The sequence below is a fragment of the Thalassophryne amazonica genome, chromosome 14, assembly GCF_902500255.1.
Source record: "Thalassophryne amazonica chromosome 14, fThaAma1.1, whole genome shotgun sequence".
Taxonomy (NCBI): Eukaryota; Metazoa; Chordata; class Actinopteri; order Batrachoidiformes; family Batrachoididae; genus Thalassophryne; species Thalassophryne amazonica.
In genome coordinates, this window is record NC_047116.1 from 21,229,967 (window position 1) to 21,245,737 (window position 15,771).

The following is a 15,771-nucleotide window of genomic DNA, read 5'->3' on the forward strand; positions in this document are numbered from 1 at the left end:
AATTTGCAGATACGCGTTGAAAGAATGTGCAATCGGGTTTGCTGCATTTTGTTTTCATTTGTAGAATGAGTGATAATGGAACGTAAACATGTGGCCCGGTAAAATTTAATTTTGCTTCTTCATGAGTGCTGAAATTATTCATTTTATGCCTCACAAAATATTTTCTGGACTTGTTCTTTGCTATATTTGAAATATTTATGTATTTTAAAATCGAAATACACTTTTTGTTGTGGGACCACTTTGCTTCTTGGTGATGAGCAGTGGCGAGCGGTCGAGGATGGCATATGTGTTAAATTAGCATCTTACGGGGTTCAGCTACAGATACCATTTCTCCCTTGGGCCTTGCTCAAGGGTATTTTAATGGTGGGGATGAGGATGTATAAATTGTTCTTTCAAACTTTATCCTGCTAATCCAGGATCAAACCAAAAACCCTCTGATCACAAACCTGTATTTCTAAACTTTTGAAGGTGATAGTGCTCAGCAATGTGCACTTGATGCCTCTTGACATGTTCTCGAGCCTGAGCCAAGACCTACACCTCCAGCAGATGAAGAACATCCAGCAAAACTTGGAGCGCCTTGGGGCAACTGTTTGTTGTGATTTGGCGCTATATAAGAAAAAAGTTGATTGATTGATTGATTGATTAAACCATGTGGGGAAAGTGATCACCTCCCTCCAGACTGCTCCAACAGCGCCCCCTAGCTTCTACATATAACCCAGATTTGTTTTAAACAGGTCTACAATTAAAAGGCCGTAACTGTAAGTTTGGTTTTTGAGCTCAAATTTTTGCTATTAATAATTTTCTAAACCATAAAAATGAAAAGAGTTCAACTTTGACCTGTCTGACTGAGCTCAGTGTTGTATAAAATATAAATCAACTTGATGACGCTTGAAATCTTCTCAGAAGAGAAGATTCAGTTCAGATAACTTAGTTGCACAGTTTGAACGTATTTTATCGTTTATTTGCAGGACAATGTGCAGTTTCTCAACATGAAGCACATCCTCTTATGAAACATTGCTGCCTTCAGGGCCCTTCAACAAAGTTTGACAAAGCTGTATCACATTGTGTTGGGGAAAACAAGTCAATATACACCCAGTAAATTGTACTAGATTAAATATGAATATGGTTTAATATGTGTTTTATCAAACATAAAAAAGTAACACCATAGAAGTGCTTTAATCCAGTTTACTTTATAGAGTACATAATACCTAAAAAAAAAATGTATATTCCAAAACAAAAAAGATTAAAACATTCAATTAGTCGAACAGCTGGCAATGATGGCTGATGTCTTCCAAGATCGTGTCAACACACTGATGTCATTATACTGTTTCAAGAAGTTTGAAACATCAAATGATTTACTGAAGTAACCATTTCGCATTACTTTACTCTCATAAGGATATTGGAGGGGTCTTGGGAGTATCACCAACCAGTCTATATTGTGTTTTGTGGACTTGGAAAAGTCATATGACCGGGTCCCTGCTGCGGGAGTATGGGGTGCTGGATTCACAGCAACGTGCCATCGGGTCTCTTTACGACCAAAGTAGGAGCTGTGTCCACATTCTCGGCATTATATCAGACCTGTTTCTGGTAGGAGTTGGACTCTACCAGGGCTGCCCCTTATCACCAATCCTGCTTGTGATATTCATGGACAGGATTTCAAGGTGTAGTCAGAGATTGGACAGTGTCCAGTTTGGTGACCTCAGAGTTGCATCTCTCCTTTTTTGCAGATGATGTGTTTCTGTTGGCTTCATCAGGCAGTGGGCTCCGATGGGGAGTGAGTAGGTTTGAGGTGGCTGGGATGAGAATTAGCTCCTCCAAGTCTGACACCATGGTCCTCTGTCAGAAAATGGTGGATTGTCCCCTCTGTGTCAGGGGAGAGTTACATCCCCAAGTGGAGGAGTTTATGTATCTCAGGGTCATGTTGACGTATGGGAGTAAATTGGAGCCGGAGATCAATAGATGGATTGGGGTGGCCTCTGAAATTTTATGTACGTTGTACCGGACCATGATGGTAAAGAAGGAGCTGAGCCTGAAGGCAAGGCTCTCAATTTACCAGTCGATTTGTGCTCCTGTTCTTACCTGTGGTCATGAGCTTTGGGTAATGATTGAAAGAATAAGATCACGGATACAAGCTGCAGAAATTAGAGTCCTCCTTCGGGTATCTGGGCTTACACTGCTGGACAGGGTGAGAAGCTTGATTATCTGAGTCAGAGTAGAACTGCTACTTCTTCACATCGAAAGGAGCAGTTGAGGTGGTTCGGGAATCTGGGGAGGATGTCCGTTGGTCGTCTCCCTAAAGAGGTCTACCAGGTACGTCCAATCAGGAGGAGCCCCTAAGGGAAGACCCAGAACACGCTGAAAAGAGATGCCTTGGGATCCCCCCAGGAAGAGTTACAGGACTTGGCCAAGGATGGGGACGTGTGGGATGAGCTGCTTGATCTGCTGCTTGATCTGCTGCCACCATGATCCAGAAAAGCAGCTGTTTCACATTTACCATGGTTAGCTTTTGAAACACTGAAGCAGGTTATTTAGGGTGTTTGTTTTTTTTTTTTTTTTTAGAATTTCAAAAAGATTTGAGAGTATTGGTTGATTTAGCGTTTTGAGCCTTTTGAAACTGTGAACCCTTTTATGAAGCAGTCAGTTTAGTGTTTCAAGTCACTGATTTTCTACACCTGCTTTCTCCAATCAAGGGTCTGGAGCCTACTTCAGCAGAAACAGAGCGAGCAGCAGGGGACACCCTGGACTGGACCCCAGTTGCATAGCCGCATATACACAGACAAACACTTTCACACTGTGCACGCACACCTATGGTCAATTTAGAGTCACCAAATCATCAAACATGCATGTTTTGGAAGTTGGAGGAACCCAGAGAACCCTGAGGGAACCCACGCAGACACAGGGAGAACATGCAAACTCCACACAGAAAGGAACACGTGGGAAGGGATCCCAGGACCTTCTTGCTGTGAGGCAACAGTCTTAACCACTAATCCACCGTACCACCCATTTCAAGTGTATCATTTAAAAATAAATAAATAAATAAGTGTTTAATATTGCAGTTTGAGCATTTTGAAACAATTTTCTGGAAACGATTGGTTCATCCGTTGCAAAGTTTCAAAAGTTCTTGCTTCTGAAAGGTTTCCAGGTGTATCCACTTATTTCCTTTACAAAAGAGCGTTGAGTTCTACAGACTGTCAGTCTGAACTCTCTCTCTCTCTCTCTCTCTCTCTCTCTCTCTCTCTCTCTCTCGCACACACACAGACATTTTTGTCCAGGTTGAGGCTCAAACTTTCATCTGCTGGCACATAATGGGAAACTGCATTTTGGGGTAAGTGATGCTGTACACACACACACACACACACACACTTTTATTTATTGGCACAAACACCCTACAAACTGATTCTGCAGCACACAAAAGTAATTACATCTTCGTGTTTTCCCAGAATCCTCTTTAAAACAAGTTAAGAGGAGTAACAGAAAATGTGGACAGAACAGATGATAATAAATAAGGAGCTAATCACACATGAGAATTAAAAGTTGTTGCATTTGGTTCAAGTGGATTCTGCAATGTTCTTTCTTCGAGAGGAAATGTCTGTGACAGAGGTGTCACTGTCAACAGTGAGTCAGGCTCAAAGCATTTTATCTCTGCCGTGCACGGCAGCGTGGATTTGCTGTAAGGTGGAAAATGGTGCCACAGACACAAAGAGCAAGAATCCAAACGCACCACATCCACAGCAAACACAATGACTAGGGATGCACCGATACCACTTTTTTCCAGACTGAGTACAAGTACGAGTACATACATTTGGGTACTCATCGATACCGAGTACCGATACGAATACTTAATGATACATTACAGTTTTATGGGGACTTTGAAAACATGTTTGATTCATCAGTTGTTCCTTACTTTTTGACTGTGTTGAACTGCTACCAATATCATTAGCTTTGTTTTTATTTACAAACATTTCACTTAAATTGTGTAACTTCACTTTTTGACTACAACAAATTGTCCTTTAACATTAACTGTGTGTTTCTTAACAAATATGACACTGCCAGACATCTCACTGAAATGTAACCTGTGTACTTCAACACTACAAAATATACAACATCAGGAACTGAACTGAAACTGTCCATCACTAACTTTATTTATGTCTGTGAGGACTAAAAGCCTTTTTTGAAAATATGAGGGGCAGATTCTTTTTAATGAAAAGAAGCTCCTCTGTGTTATCAGCTCTTTTTTTAATCTACAACCCCAATTCCAATGAAGTTGGGACATTGTCCAAAATGTAAATAAAAACAGAATACAATGATGTGCAAATCTTCTTCAACCTATATTCAACTGCATACACCACAAAGACAAGATATTTAATTTTCAAACTGATAGACTTTTTTGTTTTTGTGCAAATATTTGCGCATTTTGAAATGGATACCTGCAACACGTTTCAAAAAAAGTTGGGACGGGGAACAAAAGACTGGGAAAGTTGATGAATGCTCAAAGAGCACCTGTTTGGAAACAGGTGAGTGTCATGATTGGGTATAAAAGGAGCATCCTCAAAAGGCTCAGCCATTCACAAGCAAAGATGGGGTGAGGATCAACACTTTGTGAACAACTGCATGACAAAATAGTCCAGCAGTTTAAGAACAATGTTTCTCAATGTTCAATTGCAAGGAATTTAGGGATTCCATCATCTACAGTCCATAATATAATCAGAAGATTCAGAGAATCTTTCTACATGTAAGCAGCAAGTATGAAAACCAACAGTGAATGCCCGTGACCTTCAATCCCTCAGGCAGCACTACATTAAAAACCAACATCATTGTGTAAAGGATCTTATTGTGTGGGCTCAGGAACACTTCAGAAAACCATTGTCAGTTAACACAGTTTGTCGCTACATCTACAAGGGCAAGTTAAAACTCTATCATCCATCCATCCATCCATCCATCCATCCATTTTCTTCCGCTTTATCCAGAGTCGGGTCGCGGGGGCAGCAGCTCAAGCAAAGCCGCCCAGACCTCCCGATCCACACACACCTCCCCCAGCTCTTCCGGGGGAACCCCAAGGCATTCCCAAGCCAGCCGAGAGATGTAGTCCCTCCAGCGTGTCCTGGGTCTTCCCCGGGGCCTCCTCCAAGTATCACGTGCCCGGAACACCTCTCCAGCGAGGCGTCCAGGGGGCATCCGTAAAAGATGCCCGAGCCACCTCAACTGACTCCTTTTGACGTGGAGGAGCAGCAGCTCGACTCCGAGCTCCTCCCGAGTGACCGAGCTCCTCACCCTATCTCTAAGGGAGCGCCCAGCCACTCTATCATGCAAAGCGAAAGCCATACATCCATACAACATCCAGAAACGCTGTGGCCTTCTCTGGGCTCGAGCTCATTTTAAATGGACAGACACAAAGTAGAAAAGTGTGCTGTGGTCTGATGAGTCCACATTTCAAATTGTTTTGGAAATCATGGACGTTGTGTCCTCCAGACAAAAGAGAAAAAAACACCATCCAGATTGTTACCAGCACAAAGTTCAAAAGCCAGCATCTGTGATGGTATGGGGGTGTGTTATTGCCCAGGGTATGGGCAACTTAAACATCTGTGATGGCACCATCAATGCTGAAAGGTACATCCACATTTTGGAGCAACACATGCTGCCATCCAAGCAACGTCTTTTTCAGGGACGTCCCTGCTTATTTCAGCAAGACAATGCCAAACCACATTCTACACGTGTTACAACAGCGTGGCTTCGTAGTAAAAGAGTGCAGGTACTAGACTGGCCTACCTGCAGTCCAGACCTGTCACCCATTGAAAATGTGGCGCATTATGAAGCACAAAAAACAGATAGATGGACGCAAAGTCCTTGCAATACCCGATGGCCATATTTGATGGCCTCAAGTAAAAATCATGTTGTGGATGCACCAGCGAGTCCATGGACCCCTGAGACATGTTAGGATTTGTTTGGGGGTTAGAATAACAATAATATTTATTAATATTAGACAGACTTTCACCTTTTTTATTTATTTATTTTCACGTAAAATCCGGCATCTTGTTTTCAGTGATGCCATTACCACCTGCCAGCTTACAATATCTGCAAATGTTTGTGCATTACATGTCAAACGCTTTATTACAAATTGTTCGTGAGGATAACCTGCCATTCTCATTCAATCATTCCTTCATAAAGTGATTTTTTTAAACATTTTTTTCGCAAACAAAGCAGTCTTCAAAGGGCAGCAGAGCAGAGATGTGACTGTTAACAATGTTTTAATATGATATGTGTATGATATGTATGATATGTGTGTGTAAAAATTTTAAATTCTACTTTAAATTGATCTGTTAAATAAGGGCTTGACCTTACGTGTATCAGGGACATATGTCACCATTTAGCATGGTATAAATAAATTAAATTGAAGTTATCCTTTATATCTATTTTTGGTTTGTTTGTTTATTTGTTTGTTTTTAATGCAAAATGTGTAGTGGTAAATGGACTGCTTTTCAAGAAAACCTTCCTGATGCAGAAAGTCCATTGCAATGAAGCTTCACTCACCCACTCACCCTAAGTAAATTCACTTGGATGGATTTGTTGTTGTATGACATCATCATCTGATCTCTGATTTCTTTGATTGTCAGGAAAAAGAATCAAGTAAAAGGTAATGTTACGTTCTCTAAATTTATTTTACTTAAATTAATAAATGACAGGCATATATATATATATATATATATATATATATATATATATATATATATATATATATATATATATATATATATATATATATATATATATATATATATATATAGTTTGCTTGTTTTTCTTTTCTAGGGCACACAGATGATAAAAGTGAGACAGCCACAGAAAATGAGGTAAAGCTTCGACATAAAAAGGTCTGTTGCTGAGAACAGACTTTATCAGTAACACATGTTGCCACATTTCCGGGATGATTAGTATTTGCATGCTGTTTGACCATTACCACAATAATGCAAACTGCACAGTTGTCTGTTTAAAGGAGAGTCTAGCCTCTGTGAAGTGAGATGGTGTGCAGGTCTCACCTCGAATTAATGCCACATTAGAATGTCTGCAAACTGACTGATTGTTGTCTAATCACAGCCTCAAGAGGATGTAACATATGTAACCGTTGACCACAGCGCCAAAGTGTCAAGAAGACGTTATGTTTCCGCTGAAGATAGCTGTTTGTACGTCACAGTAAACCTCACGCCTGCCCCTAAGCCGGAACCCGAATCTGACTGCTCGTCCAGAGAGGACACTGCAGACGATTACGTCCTCATGATGTAAATCAACAACAACAACAACAACAAAAAACTGGAGAAACGACAGTTCAAGAGAATGATGGCTACTTCAGAGGCTTGTGCAAACTTCCTCTTGAACTGTCAATCGTCAGTGAAGAAACTGAGAGAAAAGTGAAAGAAAACATCTACACATGGACACATCAAACCCGGGCAGGTTTGCTTGTGCGTCTGTGGCGTAATATCAGGCCTGAACACAGCTGTGGGTTTCATTCCTCATGATGAGACTGCACCTTAGAAGAAGGTCAACCTGAGGGTACTTTGGAGCTTTGACTCTGGTGTGCCTGGAACATTAAAGGGGTCCTAATGTGCAAAATCTGTTTTTATCTAGTTTAAACAGTTTTGGATTTCATGCTCACCATCATCAAACTAACACAAGTTAATGTATATCTGTGTGAATGCAACAATACTCTGTGTAATTAAGACCTGAAACGTCTTGTTTTAGATGCCTGTGACATATGTCACAGGTGCCCATATCTTAGCTCCTGTTTGTTCTTAGACACGCCTACTGATGAATCAGTGTGTACTGTGTGTGATACATTCCCCAGATCTCTGGGAGGGACATCGAGATACACCCACTCATAAGTGACAGTAGCGTGACCAACATCCCATTTAAAGTAACAGACACCACAAAAGGTTATTTCTTAGACATCAGGGGCCATATTTATAAAGCACTGAGTAGGATTACAGGATATACATACAACAGAAATCACAACAAACAGAAATCAAGGTTCATCCTTTAAGCCATTCATTTTTTACCACTTACCCAGTTCCAGGTCATGGTGGCAGCAGACCAAGCAACTCATCCCACACTTCCCTATCCTTAGCCACATCCTGTAACTCTTCCTGTGGGATCTTGAGGTGAAAAATCAAGGTGCTTGTGTGCGATGACAGCAGTGGCACGATGAACAAGCATGCAACCAGGGGCAGCACTAGATGGCTACAGTGACCTCAAAACTAGTTTTGAAAATGAGCATTCACTCATCCTGCTGCAAGTTTCTTCTCAGTTTTGACATCACAATCACTGATGGTCATAACATTAACAAGTTTTTAGAAGCTTTAACAAGCTCACCACAAGAACCAGAATGAAACTTTCCAAATAAGAGAATAACTAGACAATTATTTACTGTTGCAGTTTTCCCAGAAACCTTCAAACCACTGTGATGGAATTGTGCTGAGGTCTTAAGATAAAATCTCACCTATTTAAATCTAAGCAGTGAAAATAATGTGAAACCATTTTTAGACAAAATCGCAGGAGGGAAACAATTTGTTTCATGGCAGCATGTCACACTTTGTTCAAATGATGGCAATAATCCATTCATGTCCACCACTAAAATATTTACATTTCAGCAGCTCCAGTGTGAGACTTTCATTAATTTTCTGACCCTGCGCATCATTGGAAGCCAGAGCAAACCCACAAATTCCACTAGGTGGGAAGCGATCCTGCAACCTTCTTGCTGGGAGGGAATAGTTCTAATCACTAAGCCAATGTGCTGCCCCCAGCATTGATTAAATATTAAATATGTGGCTTGGGGAAAGAGCTGAGTCAGTTTACAGTATATATTAACAATTGAACAGTCCCTCTGAAATAGTTATGGATCACTATTACATCTAAGAAAGTCAATTTTTTTAATAATACATATACCGGCCATATGTGACATCTTATTAAGTAGAACTGAATGCAGGAGTTATGACTCACTTTCACACTGCAGCGTTTTAACCCTATGCAAAATGCATGAGTGACAGTTTGCATACCTATGCAAACATTTTGCCATCTAGTTTTTTTTATATACATCAGAGCTTATGTGTTGAAATTACCATGCACATCATTTGGGTCCCGTTTGTGCATTCACCATGGTTATAAATGAGACCCCAGGTGTATTCTGGATGTCACTTCACACGCTAAAAACAAATTGGCCAAATCAACCAATATATTGGTTGAATTACCCAATCGCCTGCATTGATACATTGCATCCAGAAAGTATTTACAGCACTGCACCATGTCCACATTTTATTATGTTAAAGACTAAAATGGATGAAATTTGTTTTCTCCCTTGAAATTCTACACACAATACCCCATAATGACATGTGAAAAAAGTTTAATGGTATAACAGTCTCCAAGCGAAGTACTAATCTGGACCTTCGCTGCTGACATTTGATGGGTTCAGGTACACAAAGCAGGATGACAGAAATACTTCTGAAGGGATCTGAGAGTTTAATGATTTTGTTTCAGGTGATTCACCCAGTTTGCAAAGGTGTTCTTGGGTGTAAATTTTAACCCCCAGGGGTTCAGAAACATTAAAACATTTATGTGAACTTGCTAGTGAGTCCATGGACCCCTGAGGGTTCATATCTGTTTCTAAGAAACCTGAAACCTGGTAATTTGTGTGAGCTTTCTGAAAGGGTTTGTAATAGGACTGCTTCTAATACGCAAAAATATGCAAAGCATATTTGCTTAGTAAAACTTGAAATTGTCCCTAGGTGTGGGTATGAATGTGTTTGTTTGTCTATACGTGGCCCTGCAACAGACTGGTGTCCTGTCCAGGGTGTACCCCGCCTCAAGCTTTATGGATGCTAGGATAGGCTGCAGCACTCCTCTGACCCTTAATTGGAGTAAGCGGGTATAGAAAATGGATGAAAGGATTTGAGATAAGGAAAGCAGAAAGAGGAAATAACATGAGCAAAATGGAAATTGGAAAATGGAAATTTTTGATAGCGAGTACAGAGTTCACCTGTTGTCCGTACTCTACTCTACATACACGAGACCAGCTTGAATGTGCTTTAACTGTCATAAATGAGATGGCATGCTTCAGTAAACAGTGTTACTACTGGCAACCTAAAGGTATAAATTAGAGTTTAATTATGGTATTACAAATTTATTTTTTTTGTATCTTAATTCAGACATCCTCATCTAATGGCTCATCTGTACATTATTACCCTTAGCAGCATGCTATCCATACGTTTGAAGCATCTTGAGTTGATTTTTGTTCATCTTCAAAAAGGCTAATTTATGTTTTAAGGAAAAAAAAGCATATATTTGAATTATAGATGCATGACATACATACCAAATTTTTAATATTAAAAAGTGATATGTGTCACTCTCATTATCAATCTCCATGGACTTGATGCTTTTAAAGAGAATTCCTTAAATTGAAGACATATGGCGTATGTGGATGGCAGCCATGCATGTATACATACAGTACTGTGCAAATGTTTTAGGGACATTTAATGCATCATAAAAGCATTAAAGAATTATGATAAATATTCATAAATACATGAAATGTGTAATGAATTTCAACTTTAATCATAGTTCCCATTAAAACTGGGTTCTATTTACATGTGTTTTTATTGGTATACGAGCGTGTTGGCCATGGGGATCCTCGGGCTCTAGATTGAGTAGTGTTTATAAAAAAGGTAGCTGACATTTTTCAAGGGTGGTAATAAATAATGCAAAGTTTCTATAATGAGTTGGAATGGTGTATGAGTCCAGAATGTTTTTAGAACCTCAGACCTCAGCAGTTTTTGGAAGAACTCAACCCTTTTATATTTCCTGCTGCTAATTATGTAATTTTTTATGTTAATTTACTGTCTTAATGTATTTATAAATTGTTTAGCTTCTTGTTATCATATACACACAATTATTATTATTATTATTATTATTATTATTATTTTATTACTACTTCTATTTTGCCATTTGATTTTTAAATGGATCACAATGGAAATAAGTGTTTTCACTTTCTTGTGTCATCCATGTATTTTTAACGTACTGTATTTAAAATTATATTATAATATGTAGGGGTGGTGGACAAGTGGTTAGTGCACTTGGTTTCAGTGCAGAAGGTTCCTGGTTCAAAACCCGCCCCTGCCACATTTCTCCATGTAATGTGGAGTTGCATCAGGAAGGACATCCGACGTAAAATATGGCAATTCAACATTCACTGTTTCGCACCAGCTCGCGGTCTGTGACACGCAAGAGGTCAGTTTCAGCAGAGTTCTGGTTCAGGGCACAATGTAAACAAACCTCATGAAGTATGGACAACAAGACAACATCAGGGCACAGCAGAGGTCCATCACAGGTGCTACACCTCCTCTAGACAACCCTCTCAACTTGGGAGAACATGTCATAAAAATCGGCCATGAACTTGCTGGATCAACACCATCCTCATCCTCGCTAGCCATTGTTTACATGCACTGTGAGACGCTGCAACTCTTCTGGCACCGTGGTGCATTCTGGGAGTCGCCAGGGTGATTATGGGAAACGTTAATGTAGATCCACCTAGGATTTGCTGTGGCGACCCCGAGTGCAAAACAAAGGAGCAGCCAAAGGGACTTATTTTACTTTACTTTTACAATTATATTATATACTTACATTGAACTTACTAAAAAAAAAAAATAACACACACACACTGTTAATATATAGATGATTTACATTCTGGACTCACACATCATTCCAGCAGTAGGTGGTAAATCATCCCCTGCTGGAATGATGTGTGAGTCCAGAATGTAATTATCAATGTCCATTGTTCAGTGTTGTTAGATAATATCGCTAATTTCTCCAAAGATTTTAGTCCTATCAACTTTCCGTTTTTGTAGCGTTCATCCTTGACCCAAAATACATAAGTACACCAAACAGCTCTCTCCAGTTTTTCTGTGACCGAAGATATATACATGCACACAGAGGCCACTTGGCTGTTATTGTTGTGTGGCTGGGGTGCCTGGCTGGCTTTTGTTTCTGTCTTCTGTTTTTCCTTCCAGGTGGCATGCGTTCAGGACTGAGTGGCTGATGTGTGGCTGAGTTATTAGGACCTCACCCTGATCACCTGAGGCTGGTCATGTGCAGCTTGTCAGGACTCACAGCTGTGGTGCATCTGTATGGATTGGGGCATGGTTGCATTTAAGTCTGGAGTACACAGTGTGTATTTGCCAGAGACTCGACCTTGTGACCAGACGGGTGAGATCGACGTTTGGAGAACCATCTCATCATCATGGACGCAGAGACCGTACCAGGTTTGACGCCACAGTCTGTGAAGGAGGATTGGGTGAGGTCTCACGCTCGTCAGCACACTTCCTGAGGTACTTTAGGTTTGTGACTAACATGAGTACAGTCAGTAGATATGGTGTCCCTCACACCTCATTATATTGAGCTGTTATGTTAGTCGTTTAATCAGCTTCCACTGCAGTGGAGAGTTGAACTGGGTGTTCCATGCCTGCAAGGTGGGAAGCTGATTGGTGATTAAGCCAGGAAGTGTTTGCTGATTATGTACACCTTTGAGTGGTCTCTCTGTGTGTGGAGTGGTGGACTCACATGATGGTTTCTTCTTTCACAGACTCGGTTGGTCGCTGCCACCTGGGGGGTGTCGGCGGGGTCCTTGGGTCCGAACTGTTCTGGCTCCGGACCGTTTGTGCTGCTGGGAGCGCACCGTTTTTCCACCTCGCCAGACCGCGCACTTATTTGTTATTAATTAAGCACTCACTGTTATGTCATTAAATTCTGTTATCCTTTGAACCGTGCTCTGTTTCCTTTATGCTGGGTCCTAATGTCAAACGCTGGTCGGTGCTCCGACTGCGTCCGACACATAACAGTTATAATATACGTAGATAAGTCACACCCGAGTAAAAGTCGCAGGACCTCAAAAACTATTACAAGAAAAATGCGACTTAAAGTAATTGTGTTTTACAGTAATATTAATATTGTGTGATCATTTGCAACTGTGTTTGTGTGGTATGCTACTGGCCAGTACAATTACAAAGAAATTATCATTGTTATTATTATTATTATTATTATTATTATTAAATTAGAAAAATTGCTCACATGTTCACTTTTTTTGGAACAGATTTTTTTGGAACATTACTTTTATCATAACTTTGGGATGTCTAAAACGTTTGCACAGCACTGTATGCGTCATGCATTTACAGTGTGAATATATGTTTTTGCCACTAAAGAATAAATTAGTTATTTGGCAGAAGAATACATTGTGTAAAGTATGAAAATTTATTATTTGGTCTGTCTATATTTTTATTCACACTACTTATTGCAAGGCAACAAATCATTTTTGTGTTATAGGCAGTGAGAACTGCCTATAACACATCTGCATCACATTCAAATATCCAAACATAATTTGATCCATTTTTACCTTTTGTAAAAAAAAAACAAAAAAAACAATAATATTAATTATTATTATTATTATTATTATTATTATTATTATTATTATTATTATTATTATTATTATTATTATAAACACATATACAAGTTTAATTCTATTTTCCCCTTTTTGTCCATTGAAGAACATTTTTGGAGACCCTCAGGTTGAGAAACAGTGATGCAGAATATTTAATATTAAACACATCTGTTTCAAATATGTTGAATGAACAAGTGGCCGTGATGGTAACAATACTGAAGGAAGAGAGTGATGTAGTGGGTACACATTAAATATATATTATCTGTAGTATTTCATTTTTATCTAAAAATAAAAAATATATATTTGATTTAATTGTGACAACAACAGGAAACTTGCATTGAAACATATCAAACAATTTTATACGATTTTCAAAAGAAACACCACAGCAGGTTGGACTCCTTGATTAAAAAGATAACAGTGTAACACATGTCATTTTGGACCATTAAATCACCCACACCACAGGTGACAGCACTCATTCACAATGAAAATAGATTAATGGGAAAAAAAAATCATCCTGAACATTTGGTTAGTTTTAATGTTTAATAAACTAAATAACATCTACGTCCTTCCAGGAAATTAAATGTCAATTACTGCAAATGCTGAAGGCGTGAGCAGGTCCATTCTATAACCATCCTTTGCCAGGACCAGGTGGCAACATAGGTGCTTGTTTATAATTATAACAATGGATGAAGCTTGATCCTTTTATCCAGTAGATGGCATAATTTCCCCTACATGTATTTACAGTTTATATTTCCAAGACAGGCCTTCATTTTCTACACCCATAGTGATGACACATGGAACCAACACCCACAAGTGTTCATTTTTTTTACATCGTAAATGTAAAAGTTAATCTTTTCTCAGTTTGTGTCACTGTTATAACTGATTGTGACACTTTAGTCATTTGATACCTGAATATCCAAACTGCATCATTGAAATCAACTGTTGTGACTGCAGACTTTATTTAAAGAAATAGGAAGTGAAACGTTTAAAGTTGTCTGTCAGATTATATATATATATATATATATATATATATATATATATATATATATATATATATATATATATATATATATATATATATATATATATCAACAAAAATATAAACGCAACACTTTTGGTTTTGCTCCCATTTTGTATGAGATGAACTCAAAGATCTAAAACTTTTTCCACATACACAATATCACCATTTCTCTCAAATATTGTTCATAAACCAGTCTAAATCTGTGATAGTGAGCACTTCTCCTTTTCTGAGATAATCCATCCCACCTCACAGGTGTGCCATATCAAGATGCTGATTAGACACCATGATTAGTGCACAGGTGTGCATTAGACTGCCCACAATAAAAGGCTACTCTGAAAGGTGCAGTTTTATCACACAGCACAATGCCACAGATGTCACAAGATTTGAGGGAGCGTGCAATTGGCATGCTGACAGCAGGAATGTCAACCAGAGCTGTTGCTCGTGTATTGAATGTTCATTTCTCTACCATAAGCCGTCTCCAAGGGCGTTCCAGAGAATTCGGCAGTACATCCAACCAGCCTCACAACCGCAGACCACGAGATACCACACCAGCCCAGGACCTCCACATCCAGCATGTTCACCTCCAAGATCGTCTGAGACCAGCCACTCGGACAGCTGCTGGAACAATCGGTTTGCATAACCAAAGAATTTCTGCACAAACTGTCAGAAACCGTCTCTGGGAAGCTCATCTGCATGCTCGTCGTCCTCATCGGGGTCTCGACCTGACTCCAGTTCGTCGTCGTAACCGACTTGAGTGGGCAAATGCTCACATTCGCTGGCGTTTGGCACGTTGGAGAGGTGTTCTCTTCACGGATGATGCGAAGGAGATGTGTTGCACTGCATGAGGCAAATGGTGGTCACACCAGATACTGACTGGTATCCCCCCCCCCCCCCCAATAAAACAAAGCTGCACCTTTCAGAGTGGCCTTTTATTGTGGGCAGTCTAAGGCACACCTGTGCACTAATCATGGTGTCTAATCAGCATCTTGATATGGCACACCAGTGAGGTGGGATGGATTATCTCAGCAAAGGAGAAGTGCTCACTATCACAGATTTCGACTGGTTTGTGAACAATATTTGATGGAAATGGTGATATTGTGTATGTGGAAAAAGTTTTAGATCTTTGAGTTCATCTCATACAAAATGGGAGCAAAACCAAAAGTGTTGCGTTTATATTTTTGTTGAGTATATAAAACACAATATAAAATATCCTCGGCTGCATTGTCTGCTCTATAATTTGCAGTTGTTTAATTGTTATCACAGTGCAAAGTATATATATCACAAA

General features: G+C 39.6%; 1 long non-coding RNA gene across 1 annotated transcript; it reads left to right on the forward strand.

The window, feature by feature from the left end:
• Window positions 1-3,232: 3,232 nt before the first annotated feature.
• Window positions 3,233-10,776, forward strand: LOC117525014. Its single transcript, XR_004564938.1, has 4 exons — window positions 3,233-3,325; window positions 6,612-6,631; window positions 6,805-6,845; window positions 7,090-10,776. It is a non-coding gene; the product is annotated as an uncharacterized LOC117525014 (long non-coding RNA).
• Window positions 10,777-15,771: the final 4,995 nt, after the last annotated feature.